The 27,573-nt window shown below is 37.4% G+C and overlaps 1 protein-coding gene across 1 annotated transcript in view; it reads left to right on the forward strand.

The window, feature by feature from the left end:
* The window catches only part of SYT1 (synaptotagmin 1), a 582,867-nt gene that overhangs the window by 114,408 nt on the left and 440,886 nt on the right, over positions 1-27,573 (forward strand). Inside the window, exon 2 of the mRNA XM_070454249.1 lies at positions 1,766-1,870. The gene's annotated coding sequence lies outside the window, so the exon portion shown is untranslated. The remainder of the gene's footprint in view (positions 1-1,765; positions 1,871-27,573) is intronic.

The raw sequence follows: 27,573 nt of genomic DNA on the forward strand, positions 1-27,573 counted from the left end.
CAGCATGAGCTGAAGTCAGCCTTCCCTTGTCTGTCTCAGCCAGGCAATATGGAGCTCAGAAGCCACTCAAGGAGTTATGTTCTCTTATGCATCTTCTCTTCCTTGGAACCAACAACTAAGGATTTCACAAACCCAAAAGATTTTCCATCATGGATGTAAGACAGAACGATTCTAGTCCATCAGTTGGCAAAGAGGACTCCTTAATAACGGCAGCGGAACTATAAAATGCTATTCAGAATATAAGGAAAGCTGTAGGGGATTGTGTATTCATTTAACTTGTAGTAGGAAAATGTGAATCCTCAAATAACAGGGTGTTTCCATGTTAGCTTCCTCCAGAGAACTGAAACTCTAACTGTAAAGAGAGCAGAATGGTCTGATAAGTATCAGAGCCGCTGGAATCAGCAGAACCTCCGTTCTTAACGGGAGCTAAAAGATGCAACTGATAACTTAAAGCCTCCCCATGTGTGTCCACATTTGTGAATGAGTTCTGCTACTTTACTTTTGAGATTTCTTATTCTAAAATAATTATTTAAAAATCTCAAATATAAGATAGGTTTTTCTGTTTCTGAGAACATATAAATGCAATAAAAAGTGTATTAAAGAAACAATAAAAGGAGATGGAAAGAATAGGAAAAAAAGATTGAGAAGAAAGGAGGGAGGAGAAAAGGATAAAAGAAGCAGGGAAGGAAGGGAACTATGAAAATATTTGATAGACCTCCACAACTCAAATGCTTTTGTATGTGCAGGATTTCTGTGTCCTTCCTAAGGTAAATAGCGATGCCTTTCCTTTTTATTAGCATGGTTGCAGCTGCTGTTGCTTACAAAGAGATTCACAAATCAAAATAGACTCAGTTAGCTTTTCAATAATTCTAAAAGGTGGGGGAACACTGCCAGAGTAGCTCCCGTATCCTAACAAGGAGCCTTGTTAGCAAAACAAAGTGTGAATTGCTTAGAGATAATTCCCTGCAGGTGGTAATTCCTCTGGGTGCCTTCCGTGGCAGCACATGCTATTTCTCCTCTACGGAGCAATGCTGTGGAATAGGCTATGATGGAAGAAACGGGAAAGTTGCTTTCTTTTCTTTTTTCTTTTAATTGGAGTATAATTGCTTTACAAGTGTTTGTGTTTGTGCCTGCTGTAAACACGTGAATCAGCTGTGTGTGTATATATCCCTTCACTCCTGGTCCTCCCTCCCACCCCCAGCACCTTCCCCTCCCCGCCCCTCTAGGTTATCAGAGTAAACCACCCATGCTAGTCAGCAGCTTCTCCCCAGCCTGATGTTTTACAAACAGTAGTGTGTATATACAGGTCAGTGCCCCCCTCTCCATTTGTCTCACCCTCTTCTTCCCCACCCCGTGTCCACAAGGCTCTAGTGTTTTTAAATTTGAAATCATGTTAACGTGATATTAGAATGAATAATGATGTCAGTAATAGTACTCTCCACATCTGCATCTCTCTCCCTGCCCTGGAAGTAGGAACAACTCTTTGACATAAATCGCAGCAAGATCCTTTTTGACCCACCTTCTAGAAGAATGAAAAAAGTTGTTTTCTTGAAACATTTCTTCCAGATTTTTCTTTATGTCTGCATGATTCATACTTCTTGGTTCTTAGCCTGGAGCACCTAATGCAACCTGGGATTGAGGAAGCTAGAGCTGGATGTGTATAATGAATGGGTTGCCTCTGCAAAAGTCTATATACACAGTAGCGAAGGTGAATACAGAGTTGCAGGCCAGCATTTTTATGAATGTTTTAATTCTTTCTCTCCAGGAAAACAGGGAAAACAAGAACTAGCAAGAGCTTGACAAACACCTGGCTTCAGATTGGAAGACCAGTCACCTGTCATTCCTGGACACTGCACTGCAGCTGTCTAAGGTACATGGAAAAAACAGAAACTTTGATGTATTTTGTTGATTATCTTGTGATATGTGGAAGAAAAATGCATTTGTATGGAAAGTCATAAGACTGTATCGCCTACTTCAAATGAATATTTTTTGACAGTAAACGAAATAGTATTATTCATATCTTTTGAAATTGCTCCTGGTTTTAATGTCCTTGACGTGTGAGTTTAGTTGATGGGGCCCTGGCCACCTCCATGACATTGCTGCCTGCTCCCATTCTCATTCTGTACTTCATCAGATCCAAAGTTGTCATGGTTCATTATCTGTAGATGATCTTGAGCAGCCTTGCATTCTGAAAGAATATGCCATAGCATCTGCCTCTGTGCTTCTGTGCCCTGCTATTCAGATGAGATTTTAGCAACAGTATTGGGTGAGGGGAGGGGATGGAGGCAGAATTTGTCCCAGGCTGATGTATTTTTGTGCCATACTATGTCCTACTCTTTCCTGTAAGCCGAATTCAGCAATGAAGAACATACATCATATTGTGACTATTACATATGTTAGAGTACGTAATTGCAGTTGTAAAGTATCTGCTTGAATGTCCTAACTAATGAATTCCATCAAATTCAATTATCATTCTTAGACTCTTCATTAACCAATCAAATTGCTTCTTTGGTCTCTTATGTCTAACACCCTTTCCCTAGTCATAAACAAGATTCTCTGAAGTAAATTGGAGGTGATTAAATTATCTCACTTATTATTACTGGGAATACCATGTTACTGAAGTTTTGGATTTCTAAAGAATCACCTTTCACATGATTCTCATTGTATACAGGGGAAATAATGTTATAGTACGAGGCTGTGTCTTGGACTTTATTCTTCTATTTGCATCTTAGTTTTTTCATCCTGAGGAAGTTGGCTACAGTAGGTCTCCAATACTAAAACCATACACAAATAAAACCATGATATACTCCTGAAAATTCATCACCTTACTAAATAAATCTGTCCAGTAGGCTTGTGTTATAAAATGGTTCTTCACCTTTGGGGAATGAACCATTGCAATACTAGAAGTTTCTCTTATCACTGATGCAGTATGATTTTATAGGATGACTGTAACTGCTGAAACATTTTTTTCTAATTTTTATGATTTCCCTACACAGATTATTAAAACATATGCAGTGACTCTGAAACTGCATATTACCAGGACTCAAAAGTAGTTTCCTAGGTAATAATTGTCACCGCGAATATATAATGGTTATCTCAATCATTATATAATGAAAGACACTGCTGCTCTTCTGACAGTGTGGTTCTCACCATACAGTTCTTAAAATATTTCCGTTTTGTTCCCTTCTACTTTGATGCCTTTAAAAACAGTTTCATCTTCTACTCTGCAAATATTTTGAGAAACATCTCAAAGCGTAGCCTGAAGCAAACCTAAGAAAATGACTATTCCTGCGTTCCATATGAATCTTTGGTAATGGTCTCTAGAATCAGCCTTTTTATATGTATCTCAGATCATCTCAGAGCACTGCAATAGTCTTCAATGTGGCAGCAAGGAGACAGACAAGAGGAAAACATTGTACAGCCAAAGACATGTAATTGACATGAAAATACTGAAAACAAATTAGGATTTTTATTTTTCCTACATATTTTTAATTCCTAGGGCTGTACAAAGGATTTTAGACAGTTTTTTCCTCTCATTTGAGTCTTAAACATTTTGAAATTAAAAATTAAATATTAAAGATGTTAAGGAGATAAACATTTGTCACCAAATAGTAAATGATCTCTGTGATAGTAAAGTGTATTAAATTCATATTTGTACAATTATTATTTTCACACTTGAATCTAGCTTTATGAAGTTTTCAAATATCAAGTCATTCTTTCAATATTAGATATGTCTAACAAGCATCATTTCTTCAAGAATTCCAGTCTGTACTTTTGTTACGCTTTCCACTGAGATAACTCCTGTGGGTGTCCAACTTTCAAAAGATAATTTATTGGTACAACTAAGTAAAACCTTTTGGCTCAGGATACCCCATCTATTCATAAGTGAATTTTTTTTTCCTGTTATCCGATTTTAGTGAGGGAATTTCCTAATGTCAGACAGTTTGCCAACTTAAAATGCCAAATTCTGAAGTACATATTGAAGTTAGAAGGGACAAAGGACTGTCTCTGAGCCATGAAAACAGGAAATGTTGTGATTACCTCTGGCACTGGATGAGTGCAAAAAGGCAACATTAGATTTAACAGAGAAACTGTAGAGACTATTTGGCCTATAAAATTAATTCTTGTTTCCTACATTGTAGAATCTACTGAGACACAGGTTAAAAGGGGCAATGATTAAAATCTTTAGGCTTTCAGGTGTACTTACTTTACAAAATAAACATGTCCTGAAATAGTTGGAATAATTTGTCTCCCAAATTCATAAGAATCTTTTTATCAATAAAATATTCCTGGTTTCAACTGCTTTTAAAAATCACATTTACAGCACAGGCAGACATTCAATTCAATTGGGTTGTATTTAAAAAGTTTAACTTATAAGTTGAATATTTAGAACTCAAAACATTTTCCCATACATATAATGCTATAAATGATGTTGGATGCTCACATTCAATTTTTTTTTAATTCACAAAATTATAGTCAAATTATGTGATTTGTAAAAGAAACAGCTCTGAAGTGGAAAATAGTAGGAAACAATACTATATGATTCTAAAAAGTAAACCAATTAAACAAAATATTTTTAAATACTTGTTTACTTTGAATATCAACACTAAAGAAAAACATGTTTGATTATAAGTAAATGAGAAAATGAAAGAGAGGGTAGGAGATTTTTGTAAAACACCGAGATAGTAGCTATAACATGAGTAGTATTCTTCTGAACAGAGGAAAAGTAGGAAGAAAAGAGAAGCTCGGAAGAGATAGTGGAGAAGGAAATGGCAACCCACTCCAGTGTTCTTGCCGGGAGAATCCCAGCCAGGGACAGGTGGGCTGCAGTCGATGGGGTCACACAGAGTCGGACACGACTGAAGCGACTTAGCAGAAGCAGCAGCAGCAGGAAGAGATAGAGCTTGAGGAGCAAGTGGTATCAAATACAGGTGCCCAGGCAGTATTAAACTTACTGTTAAGTAGAGAAGGTGCTTGTTAATGGTCTGTTTATCACTCAAGGAAACAGGTGTGTGTGTGTGTGTGTGTGTGTGTGTGTGTGTGTGCGCACGCGCGCATGTTTAGTCCTCAGTTGTGTTCGATTCTTTGCAACCCCATGGACTGTGGTCTGCCTGGCTCCTCTGTCCATGAAATTTTTCCAGGCAAGAATACTGGAACAGTTGCCATTTCCTACTCCAAAGGATCTTCCCAACTCAGGGATTGTATATGTGTCTCTCGTGTCTTCTGCATGGGTAGGCAGATTCTTTTACCACTAGCATCAGATGCATTCAGTTTTTTAAGTGGATCCATCCACATTGTAGGTTCCCATCCATTTAGAAAGCAGATCAGGAGAAATGTTTAAGCAGAGACAGAGAGCATGAATTAATTCAGTGGACATTAGCAAGTGGTATGGAAAGTGAGCACTGGTGATCTCGTAGCCTTATAGAAGCAGCGTTTGCTCTCAGTGACTCAAGCTACCACTCAAGGTTTTGTTGGACCCCACTGTCTAAGGTATTCTATCCTCTGTGACTTTCAGAAAATGCAGCATCATGTTCAACTGGACCAAAATTTGGACCTATTTGCTGCGTCTATCCCTACAGTTTTTCTTTAATTTGCCAAGTATTTTTTGAATACCTACTGTGTTTTAGGTACTTTGCTAAATTTGCTACTTTTAGACCAGACTTTAGACCAAAGAGAATATTCACTCTATTTGAATTTTAGTATTTTCTATTTTACTATTTCTCTTTGTTTCTTATTCATTAAACTTGGACTGTTTGAGAAAACAGAGAGCATCTGTACCTGGGATGGTGACGGGGAGTCTAGATAACCCGTGGAATGGGGCCCCAATAAGGGCATATCTGTCTTATTCCTCCTCTCTTCTCTGGAGGTCAAGGAAATCTTAGCAACTCTGAGTCCCCTTTATGTTTATTTAACCTAAAGAACAAGTGGTAGAGGTGGAAAGGAAAACAGAACTATATCCTCATGACTAAAATTCTTCCTTCAAAGAAAAACTGATAACTGCAAAATAAACGCCTGTAATCATTAGCATCTCTTGATTTGATCAAGTCTCAATACTAAGCTAATCTGCAGTGTAAGAAGCAAGAAGTTAGATACCTTTCCTGGAAAAAGTGTCCCTAACACTTCATTGGTTCTAATTTTTAGTAAAATAAAATGTCTAAAAGTTTTCAGAATCTCTATTACTATTTAGGTTGAGGCACAACCAAAATTATCATGTGGAGAAGAAGAAGAACTATTTAGGTTGAGGCACAACCAAAATTATCATGTAGGTTCCTAAAATCCCTCTTCACTCCAGAAATTCCACTGGAGGGGGGAATGGTTCTTTTTCCTTTGAAGAGATTTTTAATGTAAAACATCACTCTTTCCCAATCCATTCTCAAGAGTGAAGGATAAAATGGGGTATTGGTAACATTCAAAGGAAAGTCTTAAACAGGAATGGTCAATGTCTGCATTGAGTTATTTCTGTCTCTGCTTCACAGCTTTCAAAAACCACTATACCTCTGGCTTAATAAGACAACAGTGGTACTGCCACTCAACCTTGTGTGAGTTTCCCAAATGCTTTTGTTCCTCCATCCCTTTGAAGTGACACTTGAAATTGCTTGACCAACCCTATATCACCAGTTATCATCACATATAAGCTTGTTGGATGTTTCATAGGTTTTTAACCAATATATCTTTGTTCTCTACTAGCCCTTGGCACAATAAACCTTGTCCATCACAAAGCCTGGGATCAGATATTCATTGAACCAACAGTGATTTTGTTAACCACCTCCTACGCCAGTCAGTTTTCCAAGCACTAAATCCAGGCTCCTGTTCTCATAGAGGTTTCATGTTAGTGGAAAGGCAGACTATTAACAGGAAACAAACACATACACATTCAGACCCACTAAAATAGTTGTCATCCAATAGTTCTAATCTACGTTTTTTTCCTTCAAGTTTTTTCCAATGATCCTACTCTTTTTAATCTCACTGATTCTTACTGTTGTCGTTCATGTGTTAGATCCACTTATTTTAACTCTTCTAAGGCTTTACAATTCTTAAATGCAATGTATAAATTTACATATTAGATAAATCTATATTGCCTGAGAAAACTAATTGTATTGTTGTTGTTCAGTAGAAAACTCATGTCCGACTCTTTCTGACCCCACAGTCTGCAGCACACCAGGTTTCCCAGCCCCTCACCATCTCCTGGAGCTTGCTGAAACTCATATTCATTGAGTCATTGATGCCATCCAACCATCTCATCCTCTCTTGCTCCCTTCTCCTCCTGCCCTCAGTCTTTCCCAGCATCAGGGTCTTTTCCAATGAGTCAGTTCTTTGCTCAAGTGACCAAAATATTGGAGCTACAACTTCAGTCCTCCCAATGAATATTCAGGACTGATATCCTTTAGGATTGACTGGCTTGATCTCCTTGCAGTCCAAGGGACTCTCAAGAGTCTTCTCCAGCACCACAGTTTGAAGGCATTAGTTCTTCAGTGCTCAGCCTTCTTTTTGGTTCAACTCTCACATCCATATACATGACTGCTGGAAAAACCGTAACTTTGTGTAAACCATAGCTTTGGACCTTTGTCTACAAATGATGTCTCTGCTTTTTAATACACTATCAAAGTTTGTCATAGGTTTCTTCCAAAGAACAATCATCTCTTAGTTTCATGGCTGCAGTCACCATCTGCAGTGATTTTGGAGCCCAAGAAAATAAAGTCTGTCACTGTTTCCACTGTTTCCCCATCAATTTGCCATGAAGTGATGGAACCAGATGCCATGATCTTAGTTTTTTGAATGTTGAGTTTTAAGCCAGCTTTTTCACTCTCCTCTTTCACCTTGATCAAGAGCATTTTTAGTTCCTCTTTGCTTTCTGCCATTAGGGTGGTATCATCTGCATATCTGAGGTTGTTGATATTTCTCCTGGCAATTTTGATGCCAGCATGGGATTCATCTAGTCAGACATTTCACATGATGTACTCTGCATACAAGTTAAGTGAGCAGGGTCACATTATACAGGCTTGACATATTCCTTTCCCAATTTTGAACCAGTCCATTGTTCATGTCTGGTTCTAACTATTGCTTCTTGACCTGTGTCAGCTTTCTCAGGGTGTAGACAAGGTGGTCTGGTATTCCCATCTCTTTCAGAATTTTCCACAGTTTGTTGTGATTCACACAAAGGCTTTAGTATAGTCAATGAAAAAGAATTAGACTTTTTTTTTCAAATTCTCTTGCTCTTTCGATGATAACCTGATGTTGGCAATTTGATCTCTGGTTCCTCTGCCTTTGCCTAAACCCAGCTTTTATATCTGGAAGTTCTCAGTTCACAAACTGTTGAAGCCTAGCTTGAAGGATTTTAAGTATTACCTTCTAGTATGTGAGATGAGTGCAGTTGTATGGTAGTTTGAACATTCTTTGGCATTGCCTTTCTTTGGGATTGGAATGAAAACTGACCTTTTCCATTCCTGTGGCCACTGCCTAGTTTTCCAAATTTGCTGGCATATTGGGTCTAGCACTTTAACAGAATCTTTTTGTAGGATTTGAAATAGCTCAGCTGGAATTTCATCACCTCCCACTAGCTTATTTTGTAGTAAGACCTTCCTAAGGCTTCTTAAGGCCAACCTAACTTCACACTCCAGGATGTCTGGCTCTAGGTGAGTGATCATGGCATCGTGGTTGTCCAGGTCATTAAGACCTTTTTTATACAGTTCTTCTGTGTATTCTTGCCACCTCTTCTTAATCTCTTCTGCTTCTGTTAGCTAGGGCTAAGTAATGTCAGGGTGACTACATTGTGGTGGTTATGGAGTCAAATACTGCACAACCCAAGGTACTAATAGCATCATTTCTGAGCCTCAAATTTTTCTTTGTTACATTTCCCAATGACTAAGTGTCTGATTCTGAGACAAATCAGAATAAATCTTTTGCTCTGTTGTTCTGTCTGGCAAAGGAACTTCACAATGGATGAAGTCATAGTAGCCATTTTTAAATTTAGTAAGGATTGTGTGTGTCTAGTCAGTATGAAAGAATAGACTTCTGAGAATTCACTTTGGCAATAGGAAGGAAAATTATCTAATTGAAGATAGGTTAGAGATCTGGAACTGGAATTCTCACCTAAACTCAAGACCAGCAAGGAGCTCCTTCCTCTTTGATGAAGCAGCAAGAAAATTGCACCCAATAATCCAGGGAAGTGACTAGAGCTTGTCTGCATGGGAAGCTAGATGAAATTGAGGGGGAAAGTACCTCTCTTGTGGCATAGTAAAAGACCAGGCTTGGGCATATATCAGTATGGGGCTTGAATTGTACATTATTCACAGTGCCTGAATCCTCCAAATGTAATTTATACAAACTACTGAAAATCTACAATTCTGTATGGAAACATGTGTGAACCAAGGCACATAGAACTCCTGAAGGAAAAAAAAGAACCTGAAAATGAGTTTATAGTTTAATGAATAGTGATAAAGCCCCACATGACAATTATCAACATACAGAGTAAGCAGGCACTGTAAGAAAGAGCATTTGAATCCGAAAGCTTTGAGATGGCTTAACAATATGAAAAAAACATAAACTAATCATTTAAAAAATTATAGAGATAAAGAAAGAAGAAATAAAAGCCAACGATAAAACACTATGAGAACAAATTAGCAGATTTGAAGTGTCAAATACTCAAATATAGAAAACTAGTTTTTTTCTTGGTGTATAGTTGCTTTCTGATGTTGTATTAATATCTGCCACACATCAAGGTGAGTCAGCCATATATATATATGCACATATATACATATACATATATATACATATACATATATACATATATATATATCCCCTCTTCCTTGGATTTCCTCCCCATTTCGGTCACCACAGAGCCCTGAGTAGAGTTCCTTCTGCTTGTCAGTTTTCAAATTTAAAAAACTAATGAAAACTTTTAGGACAAAAACAGAAATGACCTAAGAGTATATTAATGGACTGTGAATTACGCCTGAAGAATTTTTCTAGAACAAACACAGAATGTTAAGAGATGGAAAACTTAAAAGACATAGACAAATAAAATGAGAAAGCACACTAATGTCTATTAGGAATGCCAGATGATTAATTACAAGATAATAGCTGGAAGTTTTCCATATTTGAAGAAAGACCTGCCTGGAACATTCCATAGACAGAGGAGCCTGGCAGGCTACAGTTCATGGGGGTCACAAAAGGTTGGACACAACTGAATGGCTGAGCACACAGCTATGAATACCATATAGAAAGTCACTCCAAGCCACAAACCAGATAAGGAAAAACAAATTCAAACATATTTTAACAAAGCCGCAGAGCTACAAAGATAATGCAAAGATCTTAAAAATCAAGTAGAACAAACAGCATATAAAGAAGCAAGGAAAGAAATAATAGATATCTCGTCAACTAAAATACAATATGACGATGCGAAAATAATTTCATATGTTGAAGGAAAAGAGCAAACTCAAGTTCCACATTTATATAAACTATTATCAATAATGACAGCAAAATCAATGTACTGGTTCTTTTTCAGGAAATGACTTAAAGAAGTTCACCACTCATAAATAATTTTGAGTAACTATATATAATGGAGAAGGAAATGGCACCCCATTCCAGTATTCTTGCCTGGAGAATCCAATGGACAGAGGAGCCTGGCAGGCTATAGTCCAGGGGTGCCAAGGGTCGGACGCAACTTAGCGACCAAGCCATCACCACCATATATATAGTGATTTTAGTCAAACCCCAGTTCTCAGCCTTGAAAACTTGGTTATTCTAGGATTCACTAAACTAAAAGACCTTATCATCAATGACATATTGTTACAAACCAAGTTCATTGCTGACATATCTCTGTGTCAAAAGGTTGAAATTTTAATAGCATCAGAGAAGTGCCCTCTTGATAGGTAGTTAACTGGCCTAAAATACAGAAGCTTCTCTGTCCTCCTCATTTACTTCTTCAGATATCTAATCTGTAACATTGTCATTCTTCTGAACAGAGCTTCAAATGTGTCTTTTAAATCATCGTTATCATTCTTGACCCATCATTAAATGTAGACTTTTGCATTTTTAAATGCACATCCAGACACTGAAATATGTACATATATGAATGCCTATCTTTCTCAACTCTCCTGTAATAATGTGAAAGATGAATACTCAGTGTTATTGTTTAGTCGCTAAATTGTGTCTGACTGTCTTACGACTCCATGGACTATAGCTCACCAGGCTCCTTTGTCTATGGGATTTCCCAGGCAAGGATACTGTAGTGGGTAAATAACCATAGTTGAACCTTTAAACCATCTTTGTGTCAAGCACACTTAGTAAAAATAAGCTAGTTGAACTAGAGATACAGAAAAGACTGTTGGGGTAATTGGAGTAAGTTCTTGCCAGACAGCTTATGGTCATTAATAACTTCTTCATGTAATAAAGTGACTCTGTGAAGAAGGGCACTAGAGAATTCTACATAGGCACAGACCTAATAACTGTGAGTTGTTTAGCAAGGGTGTTTTTATCCAAGGCAAAGCTTAAGAACTAGAAACAGATCAACTACTAAGACAAATAAATTTATATTAGTTTACTTTTCTACTCCTCAAATTGTAGACAGAACATTCACAAATCAATTATAACCCTTCATATACATTTGATATTTTCTTATGACCTGCCTGGACAAGATAATTAAAAACTCAGAACTTCTTAGCAATAAAATGGTATATAAACATTATTTCATTCTACTTAATTATTGAAGCTAATGTGTTTATTTATTATGATGATCAGAAATTAGGAAACATAAAGGATGCATTTAATAGGAAAGAATTAAAACATTAAAATTTATGAAAGAAACATGCTATAAAGGTGAATTCAGATTTGCTATCAAATATGTAGTGAATTAATGGAGTTTTTGGTTCAGAACAGCTGAAGTGTTGGCAATTTGCTACTTTTAAAATCAGCATTATTTTAAGATCTTCAAGTAGAAACATAAGAGTAATGTGGGTATAATTGCTGTATTAGAGACTCTAGTTCTAATTTAAATTCATAATTGAAACACAGTAGCAAGAATTGACATAAAAATTGACATATACACACTACTGTGAATAAGATAAGTAATAAGAACTTACTGCACAGCACAGGGAAGGCTAACTCAATACTTCGTAATGACTGATATAAGATCTAAAAAAGGGCGGATATAGTTGACTTGCTTTGCTGTATACCTGAAACTAACACAATAGTGTAAATCAACTGTATTCCAATAAAAGTTTAAAAAACAAGAATTAACATAGGGACGTATATTCATTATTCTATAATAAACTATAATGGCAAAGAATCTGAAGAAGAATATATGCATGTATAACTAAATCACTTTGCTGTATGGCAGAAATTAATACAACATTGTAAATCAACCATACTCTAGTAGAATAAATTTTAAAATAAAAGAATTCAAAGAAATTTAGAAAGAGCAACAAAACCCAAATTATTTAAGGTTTGAGACATCACTTTGTGAGAAGAGAGCAAAGAAATTTCAAGATATTAAAATGAGAAACGTAGAAGCATGACATATGAATTTAAAATACATGTACGCCATTATAAGAAATGGTGGACACTGAAGGCCGTAAAGGGCAAAATGTGTTTACACTGTCTGAAGAAACTGCAGAAGAGAGGACATGATGCTCTACAGAAGAGAGTGCCGAAATCTGTTCTTGAATTTATTGAAAAGATAGAAAATTATCTTTTGTGAAAAAATTTATATAGTTTTTCCTGACAATGATGAAATAAATTTTTAGAATACTTCTCAGTTATCAAATATTTATAGATAAGTTTTGACACTGTACTTGGAAGGCTTGTGGTGATAAATCTGAAGATTTTCTGAATTAGAAGTACAACATCTTAATTTTCTAGGTGCCGTTATTTTATAACTTTGTAAAATATAAGCTTTTTATAACTTTATAACTTTTTTATAAATTTGTTACAACACTGAATGAGCAATGGGAGAGTTTTTTAAAGAGAGAGAGAGAGAGATCTTTATATCTATATCCATATAGATATAGATATATCTTTCAGGGAAAAAAAAAAGATCTGTTTCCAAAATGGCTTCTCTCAATATGGCAGCCAAGTTTGGAGAATGGCCAGATTAGTCATTTGGGTTTAATGGTTGTTTTGATGTTGTATAGAAGGAAAAATGCTCATCCTTTGATGTTATTCTAGGAAGTCCTCCTGCAGGAATAGACTCAGAGTCATCCCACTCAGCACCCCTCACAATCCCAAAGAACAGATAATAAATTCTTTGTCATTTCAGCAATTTTAATTCTAAAAATATTGGAGGTTCTTAATCTACTGCTTCTTCCTCTGAGTATAGATGTGAGGAAATTTTTTTTATATATAATTTAGACCCTTGAATAAGACTTTGTAAACTGATTTATGGTCATTATGCTTCAATTTGATTTTGGATGCAAAATGTCCTACAGCGTGTGTTGAAATAAACAAAGGAAATAATTCCAAAAAGTATTCACCCAATAGAAATTCTCTGTGGTTAGGAAAATGTATGTTAATCTATTTTTATTTACCAGCATCCTTGTTCTTTTCATTGTAAAAGCACTTTGAAGGAGGGACAACATTTAAAAGATTACAAAGCAAGGAAAAATTACATAAAACTTTAAAAATTGTATTGATTCTATCTGCTTTTCAAATGGACTACTGTCTTATGTTTATCTAATCTTCTCTGATTCCATTATGTTGTGAATGGGTAGGATAATGTTCTCTCACCAGTTTCTTCTGTATATGCAAGAGCTTCCAAACCAAAAACCTAACAGCTTGTATTCTTGCATTGAAAGAAATATTTATGGGGAATAGGGAAGATAGTTTATATGCATACATCTGACCTTATAAAATATAATCTTTGCATTTACCATAGAATCAAATTTATATTGCTGTGAAACATTTATTCCAGTTTGTTTTTGTGTATCTCTAATATGCCATTTAATTTGTAGATCTCTGATACTTTAGAACATATGACAGTTCAAAGAAATCTATGTGTTTTCTCTAAAACTTTTTAAGCTTATAGTTTTTTCTTTTAAAAAAAATGAAACAATTAAATGATTGCCACAGTTTTTGCAAAGTTTTAGCTAACACATTTTGTAACTAAAAATGGCCTCTGCCTATTATTTATTGTTCAGAAAGTAAAATTTAAGTATATTAACAATTCTATAAAGCATAAAAGTTATTAGGTTTCTAATACTTACAGTTTTTTTACATATAATGAAATTCAGATTTTGTCTAAAAGAAATGAATTACTCTTTCACAGTAAAAAAGGATTTCTGTTTCATATCCTGAAACTACATTTTTTTAGCTTGTGGAATATAAATCATCTATTTGCTTATTATGGATGCTGAAGCTTAGTTCGTGAAACTGAATATATGTTTTTTATATGTCTCTTTATAATAGGATTCTGGACTATGATGAGTGATTTTCCATACACTTAATCCTTTCCATACACAGAAAGGATTAGATACATTGCTTTCTTTTTCCCAAAAGTGACATCAGCATTGTTAGTCTCTGAATATAGGTAGAAAACTGCCTTAGTGTTTCTTTTTTAAAAAAGACACAATGCAGAATGAATTAATATTAAAATTTAATAAAGCATGACCATGAAATAGCAAAACTTTTTTTTTCCCAAAAAAGCTCATGTACTGAAATTTATATTCAAATGAATGTTGTCCTTCACTGTTGTTACCTTGGATTTCAGAAATGCTGCTGTTCAAAGTATTTTGTTAACACAAAATACTGCCTCTGTCTTTAGAGGCAGTTTATGTGCCAGGAAGCATTCCTCAAAGAACACTGGAAAGCCATTATGTTATCATGATCAGTGCAAATGTGAAGGCAGACTTTATGAGGTATTTCTTTCTTTTGTAGTTTTTTTAAAATTTTGTGAATATATTTATTTAAATTTCAAAAGCACTAAGTCTACAGCCCTAAGATACTCAGAATGACATTCTGTGCTTTCTTTGACCTGAGATTATTTCTTTTAATGGGTCTGTGCCCTCTTCAAGTTAAATAGGCATTCATAAAGTATATTTTAATTCTAAATAGTAATCTTTTCTTCCTCAATGAGAAATATACACATCTGCAACATATGAGGAGGGTTCTGAGGCTTGTAGAATCATGAGGCCTCATGTTGGTAAAGGCCTTCATAGCCTATGCTCAGAACATTGGACTCTTTAGATATTAAGAAAACAAGAAACACAGATTCTTAGGCTGGATCAAAGAGTATGGGTTCATTGTTTTACTTACTTCTTATTCAGTTATATCTTAGTCCCAGAAAAATATATAAGGTTCTTACTAGAATCCATAGGACTGTACATGACCTGCCCCCTGCTACTGCTCTTTAACAGATATAAAAGTTTACCAGAGCCTATAGTACTCTGCATAGATATTGTTTGATATTCACTTTGCCTTAGCCAGTTAAGTCACTGAGTCTTGTCCGGCTGCGACCCCATGGACTGCAGCACACCAGGCCTCCCTGTCCATCACCAACTCCTCGAGTTTACTCAAACCCTTGTACATTGAGTCGGTGATGCCATCCAACCATCTCATCCTCTGTCATCCCCTTCTCCTGCTGCCCTCAACCTTTCCCAGCATCAGGGTCTTTTCCAATGAGTCAGTTCTTCACATCAGGTGACCAAAGTATTGGAGTTTCAGCTTCAGCATCAGTCCTTCCAATGAATATTCAGGACTGATTTTCCTTAGGATGGACTGGTTGGATCTCCTTGAAGTCCAAGGGACTCTCAAGAGTCTTCTCCAACACTAGGTATAATGGGCTTCCCTGATGGCACAGAGGTTAAGAATCTCCTGCAAACGCAGGAGACCCAGGAGACATGGGTTTGATCCCTTGATTGGGAAGATGCCCTGGCGTAGGAAATGGTAAACTGTTCTAGTATCCTTGCCTAGAAAATTCCACAAACAGAGGAGTCTGATGGGCTACAGTCCATGAGGTTGCAAAAAGTTACTCGTGACTGGGCACACACATCAGGTATAATGCCTGACACCTCACACACGTTCAAAAAATGCTTGTTGGGCAAATGAATTAATAAGTGACTGAAAAACTGACATAGCGAATAGACTAATGGACATGCGGAGAGGGTGAGATGTATGGAAAGAGTAACATGGAAACTTACATTACCATACGTAAAACAGATAGCCAACGGGAATTTGCTGTGTGCCTCAGGAAACTCAAACAGGGGCTCTGTATCAGCCTAGAGGGGTGAGAGATGGGAAGGGAGGTTCTAAAAGGAGTGATGGATGTATACCTAAGGCTGGTTCATGTTGAGGTTTGACAGAAAACAGCAAAATTCTGTAAAGGAACTACCCTTCAATTAAAAATTAATTTAAAAAAAAATAAAAAACTTCTGGCAAAAAGTGACTGACTGAATCAGGGCTGGTAACTAGTCTGACTTTTCAGCCATGTAGGATAGTACTCAGAACCATCAATTTTGGTTGAATAAATCCTGAGAGATATTGGTCTCCAGTATTCTTCCTTGTGGTATCTTGCTGTGGGAAGTGGCAGAGAGTTTGGATTTTGTACCAAGTGTAATGAGAAGCCATTATAGAGTGTTCAATGGGAAAATGCCATGAACTGATTGGCCACTTTAGAAATTCATTCTAGTTCCTGTGGAGAAGATATATTTAGGTGTCAAAAGAACTGGCAGAGACAGCAGGAAGGAGTTATTGCAGCAATGCAGGCAGAAAGCTATCAGAGGATTAGTAGCTTTGATTAGGCTCACAGCAGTATAAAGGAGAAAAGTAAAATGACCTGAGACATATTTTCAAAGTAGAGCCTCTATGGCTTGTTGATCAAATGGTTATGGAGGGTAAGGGGAAGAAAATTAAATAATTATACTAGACTTTTGCCCTGAGCAATTTGGCAAAGCCTTTCACCGTGATGGCGATGATTTAAAGCAGAATCAGATGAGAGAGGATAAAGAAAGCTGTATTTTTACATAGTAGGTTTGGGATTCTCGTTGGACTTTCAAGGGATGATGAAATGGCCATTAGATACAAGAGGCTGGGCCCCAGGAGAAATGGCTGAGATGGAAAGATAAAAAGAATATTTGTATTAAGTAGGATGCTCTTGGCAGCAAATAAAAGAACACCTTCCCAGAAGTCGCTTAAAGATCAATACTCCTGACATCTGTGCTGTCACTTAGCCGTGTCTATGTATGGAGTTTAACTTCAGAGAGCACTGGGGTTCAGCAGATAAGTGACGTACAAACACTGGGTCAGCCTCTGTGAGCGTCTCTTGGACCCCAGGTTTGCAGCATCAGTACCACCATCCAAGCATCGTGTCTTCAGGTAGCAGCAGAGAAAGCAGGATAGATGAAAGAAGATTCTATTGCCCAAAAGGGTGATTTTTTTTTTTTTTCAGTTATCTCTCCCTTCTCAATGGAGAGCAAAATTTTTTCCAGAAAATCACCAGCAGATTTCCCCAATGTCTCTTGTTCAGAGCAGTATCAAATGCCCTTTCCCTGGACAAGGAAAGAGTACTATCTAAATTGACAAGACAAGCAAGTCATTTCTTATGGCCAAGCCTCCATCATTAATTATTTTCTTAAAAAATATGCCAGAATGTCTAAGGAAGGCAACCATCCATATCTGCTACAGGAGACATTGGCTTTTAAATCAGGGCAAGATGATGTCACCAAAAATATATCCACTGTACATTCAAAATATTGTTTTCACAGTCTCTCTGCAATACCCTTTTTTATATGGCCACTGCAAGAATGAAACTGTATATTCAGCTAACCTAGAGTACCACCTACAAATTCATTGCTTCTAGAAGTGAAAGAATATCATAACCCATGAAACAAACAGGCTATCTTGAAGATTATGTCATCACAAATGAGAATCATACACACACACACACACACACACACACACACACACACACACACCATGATTTCCAGTAACTTCATGTTTTCTTATTAGCTTAGGGAAAAACACAGCCTAGAATATCATCATTTTACATATATTTATTATGGACTTAACTTCAGCAGATCGATAATAGCCACGGGCCATAAATGTCTCATCTCTGGGCTTTTGCTCTTGCCCTGACCCTTCTGCCTGGAAATTGCCTCCTTTAGATCTTTCAGAGGCCAATCAGTTTCTCTTGCCTCAACCACTTTACTGAGCATCCGTATCTATACTAAGTCCTTCTATGTGTAATACATATTTACATATCTGGTTTTATTGTGCAGAAGTTATCACTAATGCAGCATTGTATATATTTTTGCTTGGGCCTGGGTAATGTTTCCTCCCCACCTTCAGTTAGGTCATGGACGCCTGCTTTCTTCTTGGGCTTCCAGCAGCTATCACTCAGTCGGGATTCATTTGTGCTTCTGTAAATGAGGATACTTTGAAAATAACGGGTCTATCATCCTTAAGAATACACAAATTCTGTGATTCCTGATAAGATTTTAAGTGACATCTGTTGAATTATTTTTTCCTTGATTGGAAAAATAAATTATTTTTACATGTAGAAATCATGCTTAATTCATTGTCCTATTAGTGCTCATGACTTAGTTGACCTCTTCCTTTCTTTATAATCTACATTTTCTACTTCAAAATATAGGATGAATGAAAATACAAGACTGTGTTTTCCTAGACATTGCAGTTGATTCAAGGATGGCACTAAATGTCAGAGGAGCCAGTCATGAAACTTTTTCATATGGTTGTAATGATTTGTGTGCATATTCATTTTTATACTTGTTGACTCTTACCTATGTGCTCTGGGCCTCTTAATTTGGAAATGGGATATCTCAACAGTGGCCTACAATTTCATACTATATTTTTATAATTTTGAAATTAATCATCTCCCTATGAACCAAGATATAAATAAAAAATCCTGGGGAAAAATATACCTATATTTCTGGGTTTATAGGTCTAAAAGATGCAAATTGGAACATAGGGAGGAAGAATAGTTAATATCACAAGGATTATTTGAACGACCTTTGCTAAGTGACAGCAAGTGAATTTGATATTAGAATTTTTCAGATAAATAAAATGTGATCAATACATTTGAGTGTTCCACAGCCTAGTTGGAGACTATAAGTAGTATGTGAGGTGAAATTAACAAGAAGGGGGACATGATGTGTCTAGGATAAATGAGACTCAGAGAGAGAAAGATTGCTGGGGAAAAATAATAGAGTTCAGATGTAAACATAGCTGACTCAGGGACTGTGCTGGAAATTAATGAAATCAATGGGCAAAGGAGAGGTTAAGTCAGCCTAAGAGAAGGGATAGACAGACTATTGCAGGGTCAGAAGTGGGACAGTCAGAAACGTTGGAAGGAGAGCTTAGAAAATGTACAAGAGAATTGAAGAAACTGAATTCCAAAAAACAAGTTTCAGGATGCATGCACCTTTGGTAGAGGGTCTTTGCATGGTACTTGAACAGGAGCTTGTGTATGTGAATATGTTAGGTGGCCTCTTGTGATTCAGCGGCCACCTCTGTGAGTAGGGCTTATCTGTACTAACTGTTCATCCGTTTACTGAGGCTCTCCCATATGCCGAGCATCCTGACAGAGATGAATAAAAGACAGGCTGTTGTCCTCAACAAGGTCATAACCTCTGATGGGGAGGTAAGTAAATAAGCAATGTGATAAAACATATTTGCCACAGCTTCCCTATCATTGCAGGGTTTTTCCCCCAAAGTCAAAAACTAATAATCCAAGGAATATATTGGCATTTAAATCATGACTATTGAGCTTACACTGTCCTTCCATACTGCTACTTTGTTCTATTTGTTCAATTACAGAGAAAAACAATGTGAGTTGATATCTGCATGAGTTTTTAAGTACAAATTCTTATCTCTGTCTGCCATATCACATTGTATTGTGAGAAGTCCGAAATTTAGGTTCCTTCTTAAATTTAATTATCTGGTACTTTCCTACAACAGTCTGTCTCTTATTGACATGTCAAATTGCATTTTGTTAGCATATCTTTTGTGTATGTCTCCTTGATATTGAAAACAGTGGCTGGTGTAAGAGCTTATCTGCTTTTGATTCTGCAAATGTAATAAAGAAGGAAAAATACAAAGGAACAGCCACATGTACTCACTATTCAAGCATCTGTCCAACTTTTTATCAAACTAATACTGGGAGAAACGTGGGCTGCGTGCTGCAAGTCAGACTCCCTGGTATCAAAGACAAACACCAACGGCAAGGGACAGCATGTCTGGCAAATGAGTGCAGGCATAAATTATTGAAACAAAGTGAGTGAGTGGGTCTCGTGAGAATCTATGTTTTAAGATAAAATAATTTCATGAATGCATCCCTTGTATGACGTTACTTTTTACTGCAGAACAACAGCATTTTTCTTACCTGACAACTTATGAATAACAATGACATAAAAATGAGAACAGATATTACTCTTTAGTGCTCCATTTATTCCATTTGAATAGATCTTAAATAATTATAAAATTTTAAATATTTGAGTAAAAACATAATATTAAAAGAAATGCCAGAAGGTTACTTAGTTCTTGCCCGACTCTAGGCAGGTTTTGTTTGCTTGTCCACGCCATGCTGCATGGCGTATGGAATTTTACCAGTCAGGGGTCAACCCATGCCTCCTCCAGAGATACCATGGAGTTTAAACCACTGGACCACCAGGGTAGTTCTAGGCATTTTTGAGATTAGTAAAAGCCTTCTGAAAAAGGGACTCTTACAACATCCTATAGAAACACTTGCTTCTATCTAACTCAAATGTTTTATATTCCATAGTAACCCTGTGTTTTCTTTTTCTTAGAAAATTAGTAGTAGAGTATCATGTCTTCTGGGTCTATTGTGATTATTCAGTCACTAAGTCATTTCTGGGGCTTTGAGACCCCATGGACTGCACAGCACACCAGGCTTCCCTGTCCTTCACCATCTCCTAGAGTTCACTCAAGCTCATGTCCATTGAGTCGGTAATGCTATCCAACCATCTGATCCCCTGTCACCCGCTTCTCTTCCTGCCCTCAATTTTCCCAGAATCAAGGTCTTTTCTGGGTCTAAAGCTAATGCCAAAAACACTGATTAATTAATATAGATATTTTAAAATTGTGGACCCCTAGATAATTCATTTCAGTTCCCTTGGACTTCACAGATGAAAGCAAAATTTAATTTGCAGTTAGAGGAAGGTCAGACTTAGTCCTTTTGAACCATTTATCTGAAAGATTTTTCATCATTCATCTGAAATCATAAACTGACATTTTTATCCAAGAAAATTCTAGAGAAATCATTTTGATTTGCAAATGGATTAGAAAAACTCAGACATTCAGCATTTTCTATGAACTCTCTTAGATTAACAAGTGTTCACAATCTCATCATTTTGGGTGCTATTTATAAAATTGATAGCTATATGTAAGCACTGACTCTTTTTATAGATTCTATAAAATCATGCTGAATTGTTTGGTGGATAAGCAAGTTTTTGTCAAATTGATTACTGTTTGAGGGAAAGGCTGATGGCTTTGTAGTGAGGGTCATTACATGCAGAGTCATTATTTCCTGGAACCTTAATTTTAGGGCCTCAGAATGCAGACTAGGAACCGAACTCTTCACCAAGGTCATTGTCCTGCTCTTGCCATTGCCCTTTCCCCAGCTCAAAGTCACCCTAGTGGTCAGGAAGATTCATTTATGGGGAAAAGAAAAGAATAGCTCCTCCTTACTTTTGCCCCAGAGCTGCAAACAACAAATATCACCAAAAGATCACGGTGGATGGATGGAATATTCAAAAGTTTTAGAAGTGCTTGTGTCTAGACCTGAATTTGACCTCTGCCAGTTCCATGTGACTCTGGGAAAGGTGTTTGACCTTTCTAGCAGAGTGTCCTTTAGACGCAGGAATTGAAAAGGGTCCTCCCGACACCATTCCAAAGACTAGAACTGAAGGATAGATATGGTTTCCCCAACTATTTTGACTTCTCATTTATCAGTGGCGTGAGGTTCCATTAAGATGTAACTTAGAATAGTGCTGTTAGATGGTGACCTATTAATGGGCCATGGAATCAAATTAGTTGTTTGTGAACAGTTATTTTAAATGGAATAAAATAGAACAAAATCAAAAGTATAAGCTACATCAGATTCAATAAGGATTAGTATTGCTTTTCGGCAGTTTTGTTTCAGTTATGTGTTTGCCTTGTATGACTGAACTGTGACTGAATACATTTCTTACTGATGTCATTGCATTAAGTGGCTGAGCTGCAGATGTCCATGTGTGATATTTAGAAATTCACAATGTCCATTCCGTTGGACGCTTGGAAGAAGAAAGTGAATAGATTAGCATATCCTTATTTGGTTTATTTAAGAATCATTTTTAGACACCTTTCCTCTAAATAATATAATAATAGAAAGTCGCTCGGTCGTGTCTGACTCTTTGTGACCCGTGGTTTATACAGCCCATGGAATTCTCCAGGCCAGAATACTGGAGTGGGTAGCTGTTTCCTTCTCCAGGGGATCTTCCCAACCCGGTGATCGAACTCAGGTCTCCCGCATTGCAGGCGGATTCTTTACCAGCTGCGCCACCAGGGAAGCCCTGGAGTATTTCCTCAAAACGTATTTTTTTCCTCAAAAGTATGTTTCCTCAAAATACTTAGTGTTAAGACTACTGCAGAAAGAATTCTCTGTCTCCTCTTCATGCTTTGATGTTTGTTCTCTGACATTTTGTTGTGAGCTCCATGATGGCTGCTATAGGCTATTAATCCCTGTGCACCAACCAACAACACTTCTATTCTGATAGCGTCCTAATGACTTAAAGCCTGTGTTAGATTTCTCTGTTCTCTAAAACAGCATATGAAACTGTCAGACCTAAATTATCCTGGACCTCAAACTGTGAAAGAACACATAATCATAGGAAAAATATATTTCTTATCAGAACAAACAGGTGTGCTTGAATATTGACTAAGCTGCTTAATCTTCTTCTTGCAAAGAAGGAGAGTCATATTCAAATATCTGTACTTTTATTTTCTGTCAGTTTGATAGTCTTCCCTTCAGAATAATCAGTTTCCACATTCTTGATGAGATCCGGTTCATGCATCAAATCAGCCATCCTTGAATATTTGAAGCCTTTGACATCAGGTGCTGTAATACTGTTTTACATATTGCTTGCTGATGTTGCCTGGTCAGAAATTCAGCTATTCCACTGAGATCCCACTTTTGTTTTTCTAGGAGCAGTTATACATTCATAGCATCTGGCTTCTAGAAAGAAAAGCTTTCAAACTAAGCAGACTATGGTCATTTTGTTTACACCAGATTATTTAAATAGCAAACAAAAGGGGGAAGAAAGCATATATGTTGAATCATATGAAACTGCTATTCAACTTATTTTGACCTATAAAGATGTTAGTTTCATATAGTTCAGTCTATTAATACTTTTGAAAAAGACCATATTCCTCTATTCAATATATATACATGCTAAGTCGCTTCAATCATGTTCAACTCTTTGTGACCCCATGGAGTATAGCCCACCAGGCTCCTCTGTCCATGGGTTTCTCCTGGCAAGAATACTGGAGTCAGGCGCCATTTCCTCCTCCAGGAGATCTTCCCAACCCAGGAATCAAACCCACGTCTCTTAGGTCTTCTGCATTGGCAGGTGGGTTCTTACCAGTAGTACCACCTGGGAAGCCCATATTCGATATACATTTCCTTTTAAGTAGCCAGACATTAAGTTCAGCCAAGATGAGATATGGGCTGATGTTGTTCTTCATCCTTGTATTTAATAAATATTTTTCTCAGTTCCAACTATGTTCAGAGCACCAGGCATGTAGTAAAGACAAAGAAAAAGCCAAAAGACCTTTAGGAATCATATAGTATTTTTTTCTGATTGCTAGTAGGCTGGTGGCAAAACAGTTTTCACTCATAAAAGTGACACAAAACTCAACAGCCAATTAAGATATGTGTTTTTGTTTTCTTTTAAGTATGGCCTCAGTTTGGTATTCGAATCATCCAACCCCTTCCTGTATTGTTCCTATATTTACTTTCTCCAGAGTGGATTCTCCCTCCAGTCAACCTACCAGGGTCCTTTAGTCTTTCGTAGGTATCCATTTACGATCTATCTTTAATGCTGATGACCTACTGTAAGAATGTAATGGAGAAGGAAATGGCAACCCACTCCAGTATTCTTGCCTGGAGAATCCCACGGACAGAGGAGCCTGGTGGGCTACAGTCCATGGGGTAGCAAAGAGCTGGACACAGCTGAGCACACGTGTGGGAATGTAACCACCGGAAGTCTCTCTACATCTTGAAGCATTAAAGAAGAACTCAGGTGACTCTTTAATGTTTTAACTCTACCAACCACAATCAATAAGACATCACAGCTGTCCGAGTGTTATTGTTGCTTCACTTTTGAAGAGAGAAGGATGAGCAGATGTCCGTGTAGTTTGCCCTTTTATAAGACAGTCACAGGACAGCCTGTCTGTTGCTATTTCTAGCTCTTTTCATGTTTACTTTTGGAGTTGTGTTATTGGGTTTCATTTTGTTTTGTTTGGAGGGAGTCTTTTGTTCTGTGGTTGATGTTTCTGAAATGATCACTCCCAATCATTGCTGCCCAGGGTGGCAGGGCTTTTGTTTCCATCAGAGACTCCTTGTGTTTTTTCTTCCAATCAACCATCCCACCTGCCACAACCTCACTGAGGTCACCAAATATGGACCGAGTACAGCGAGGCAGTGCAACTATGCAGTGATTCTCAACCTTGGCTACAACTTAGAATCACCTGCGGAGCCTTAAAAATACTGACAGCTGGGTTCTGCTCCTGAGACCCTGAACAAATGAATCCATACTGAGGCCTGGGCATTAATCTTTTAAAAAATATTTCCCAGAGGAAGTCTAATGCACAGTGAAGTCCGAGGCCCACTGACTGACGTGTTAGCAAGAGTTCTTACATCAAGCTGGCTGTGAGTCTTCAGCCTCGTAGAAACTGGCCCACACTCTGGAATGGGCTAAAATCTGATGTGTATGTCTACTTTCAGTACCTCATTCTGATGATTAGCTGGGTATCATTTATAAAGGCTTTACCATCTGTCCTACCTTCTTCAGAGAAGAGTTCAGATCTTGAAAAGAGTGAGGAATAATATCCATCGTACATAATAGCCCTAAAGTCGCTCTTTGGGATCCACTGCAAGATTGTTTTACTCACCCAATGCTTTGAGCCACTTTCTCCTGAGAGTAATTAGCATCTGTGTGAAGATGTAATCACCTGAAACAGCTGTGTAAGCAATGGCGTTCTCAAGAGCTTTTTGTTTCTAGCAGCAAAGACGTTGTATTACAGCGGCACTTTGCCAGCGTAGCTTAGGACGTCAGTGTAGCCAGTATTAGAATGAAGCATTGGAAGACTGAAGAACAGAAAGAGATTAACTTCTATTAAATATCTGCATTCTATCTATGTTAGTTCCCCCAAGTAGGTTGGACTGGGAATGCCTACTGGTGGATTTTATCTAATCTCCTTTGACTTGGTACACAATTCCTGCAGTTGCTGCCAAGATTCTCCAGAAGAAGAAAAAAAGGAATACTGAGTAAGCAGTAGCCCCAAGGGGTATCCAGTCCCCAAATTAATCCCCATTTGAATGAACTGTGTGCTGTTATTTGGGTTCAGTCTTAATTTACATTGACATTCTTTAGTTGAGAAAGAAAGATTTACTAAGTAATAGTATATACTTTTAGAATCAAAGATTTGCCTGACGTTTCTGAACTGAACTTACTGTTTTCCATGTGTCAGTTTCCCTAATAATCCAGGTCACTTTCCATCCATTATTATTATAGAAAGGTCTACAGATAAAATTATGGGTATTATTTTACTCCTTCCCACCTGCATGTCATTTATTTTAACTGGAAGATCTTTGTCAGCTTTTGCTGTCACTTTTATGTTTCAGTGCATTTGGTAACTTATGAAAAATGGATACTAATCGTGATTTTCAATGAATATAACTTTCTGTTTCATATCAAAGTCTAGATATCAAAGACTACCTTCTTTCAAGAGAGTTCCTTGATCACCTCTACTGTCATAATTTGGGCTTAGGGAAATGCAACTAAGCATGATCTCTACCTAAGGGAAATGTTGGTTCCAGGCTTTCACTGGGGAACCTTGCAAAAACACATTTCTTTTTGAGTAAAAGCTATAGTATATTGACACTAACTAAGAGGAAAGCATGAAATGTGAACCCTACTAGGCTTCTGAAAGTTCTCTTTTACTGGAACTTTATTAAAGCTGTAGGGAAGAGCTTTAAACTTCCCTTAGTGTTTAGTCTTGATGCTAAGTGTAAAGGGTATTACTGAAGAACCTCAAAATTCACAAAGACCATATTGATGCTCTAGATGGTCAAGAGATTTGTTTCTAAATACTACTTCAAATAGCATATGTAAGAATAATCCCAAAGCACAGTAGGAGTTGAGGATGCTATAGAGTCATATATCAAATCCTACAATTCCATCTGTCTTCCTTACCCTACCCACCCAAATCCAATCTGGCAAAATTCAGAAAATGGATCAAATAAGTGAGAAAGATAAAGAACACAGATAAACTCACACAAGTGACTTTGGAAATGCATGTTTTAAAGAAACTCAGAGAAACAGGGTTTGGACTGGTCACAGTATTAAGTAAGAATCTTTGAATGGCAAGCTATAGGAACAATTTGAGCTGACATAAATCTCAGTGATATTATCAGAAAGGCACTGCGATATCTACAGAAGCCAAGGAAGCAATAAGCTTTCACACCTCAGGGAGAATGAGATCCAGTGCATCGAGAGAGGCCTCAGTGACAAGAATATATTCTCTGGGCTTCTAGAATTCTCCTAGAGGTCCAACAGCTTAGCACCCTGTATCTCTCAGTTCAAATTCCAAATCAGTAGGAAAGTCATTTGACTTTTCCATTTAGCGTGAAGGGCCTATCCTGTATTAATTATCAGTAGCCAGGAAAGCTGTTCTTGGAACAAAAACACGGCCCTTGGGAGTCATCCCTATGGACAGTGTGGTTGTTCTCAACTAGCAAGCCCCAGACAACTCAACAGAATTCTATTATGAATATTTTCTTAGAATTCTGGAAAGAAAAGAAGAGATTATCAAAATACAAGGACATCTGTGGATCATGTTATTCCTGAAGCCTCGGGCCTTTCTATTTTGCCTCAATTGTCATATATTCGTGCTGCTAATATTAATTGTGCTTTGAGCGGAGGTGTTCATGTTTTGGTTTGTGAAGCATAGCAACATAAACAATCTTGAGAATGTGTAATTGTTCCTTTCTTCTTGAGTTTCTTGAGTGAATGCAACAGGAGTGTGTACAGAGGTGATTTTCTTTCTTCCCGGGGCTGACTTGTACCCCAAACCTGTCACTTTCCAATTTCTCTTCCTCTTCCTCATCCCCTATTTTGGAAAGAGAAATGGAGAAGACAAGAGTAGAGTGAGGTTGAGAGGATGGGTGGGAAGGAGGATGAAGAGGAGACAGAGGAAAGAATGGGGGAGAAGAGCGTGTGTTTTGCAGAGGACACCATGTTCGGAGTACTCTCTCACTCAGCAACCTAATGAAGACTTCGAGGACGCAGCTGCTCCAAGGAACAGTTCTAGATGGTTGAGTCTGGTCCCTTCAGTCGACCCTGTCTC

This window comes from Odocoileus virginianus, chromosome 24 (genome assembly GCF_023699985.2).
Source record: "Odocoileus virginianus isolate 20LAN1187 ecotype Illinois chromosome 24, Ovbor_1.2, whole genome shotgun sequence".
NCBI lineage: Eukaryota > Metazoa > Chordata > Mammalia > Artiodactyla > Cervidae > Odocoileus > Odocoileus virginianus.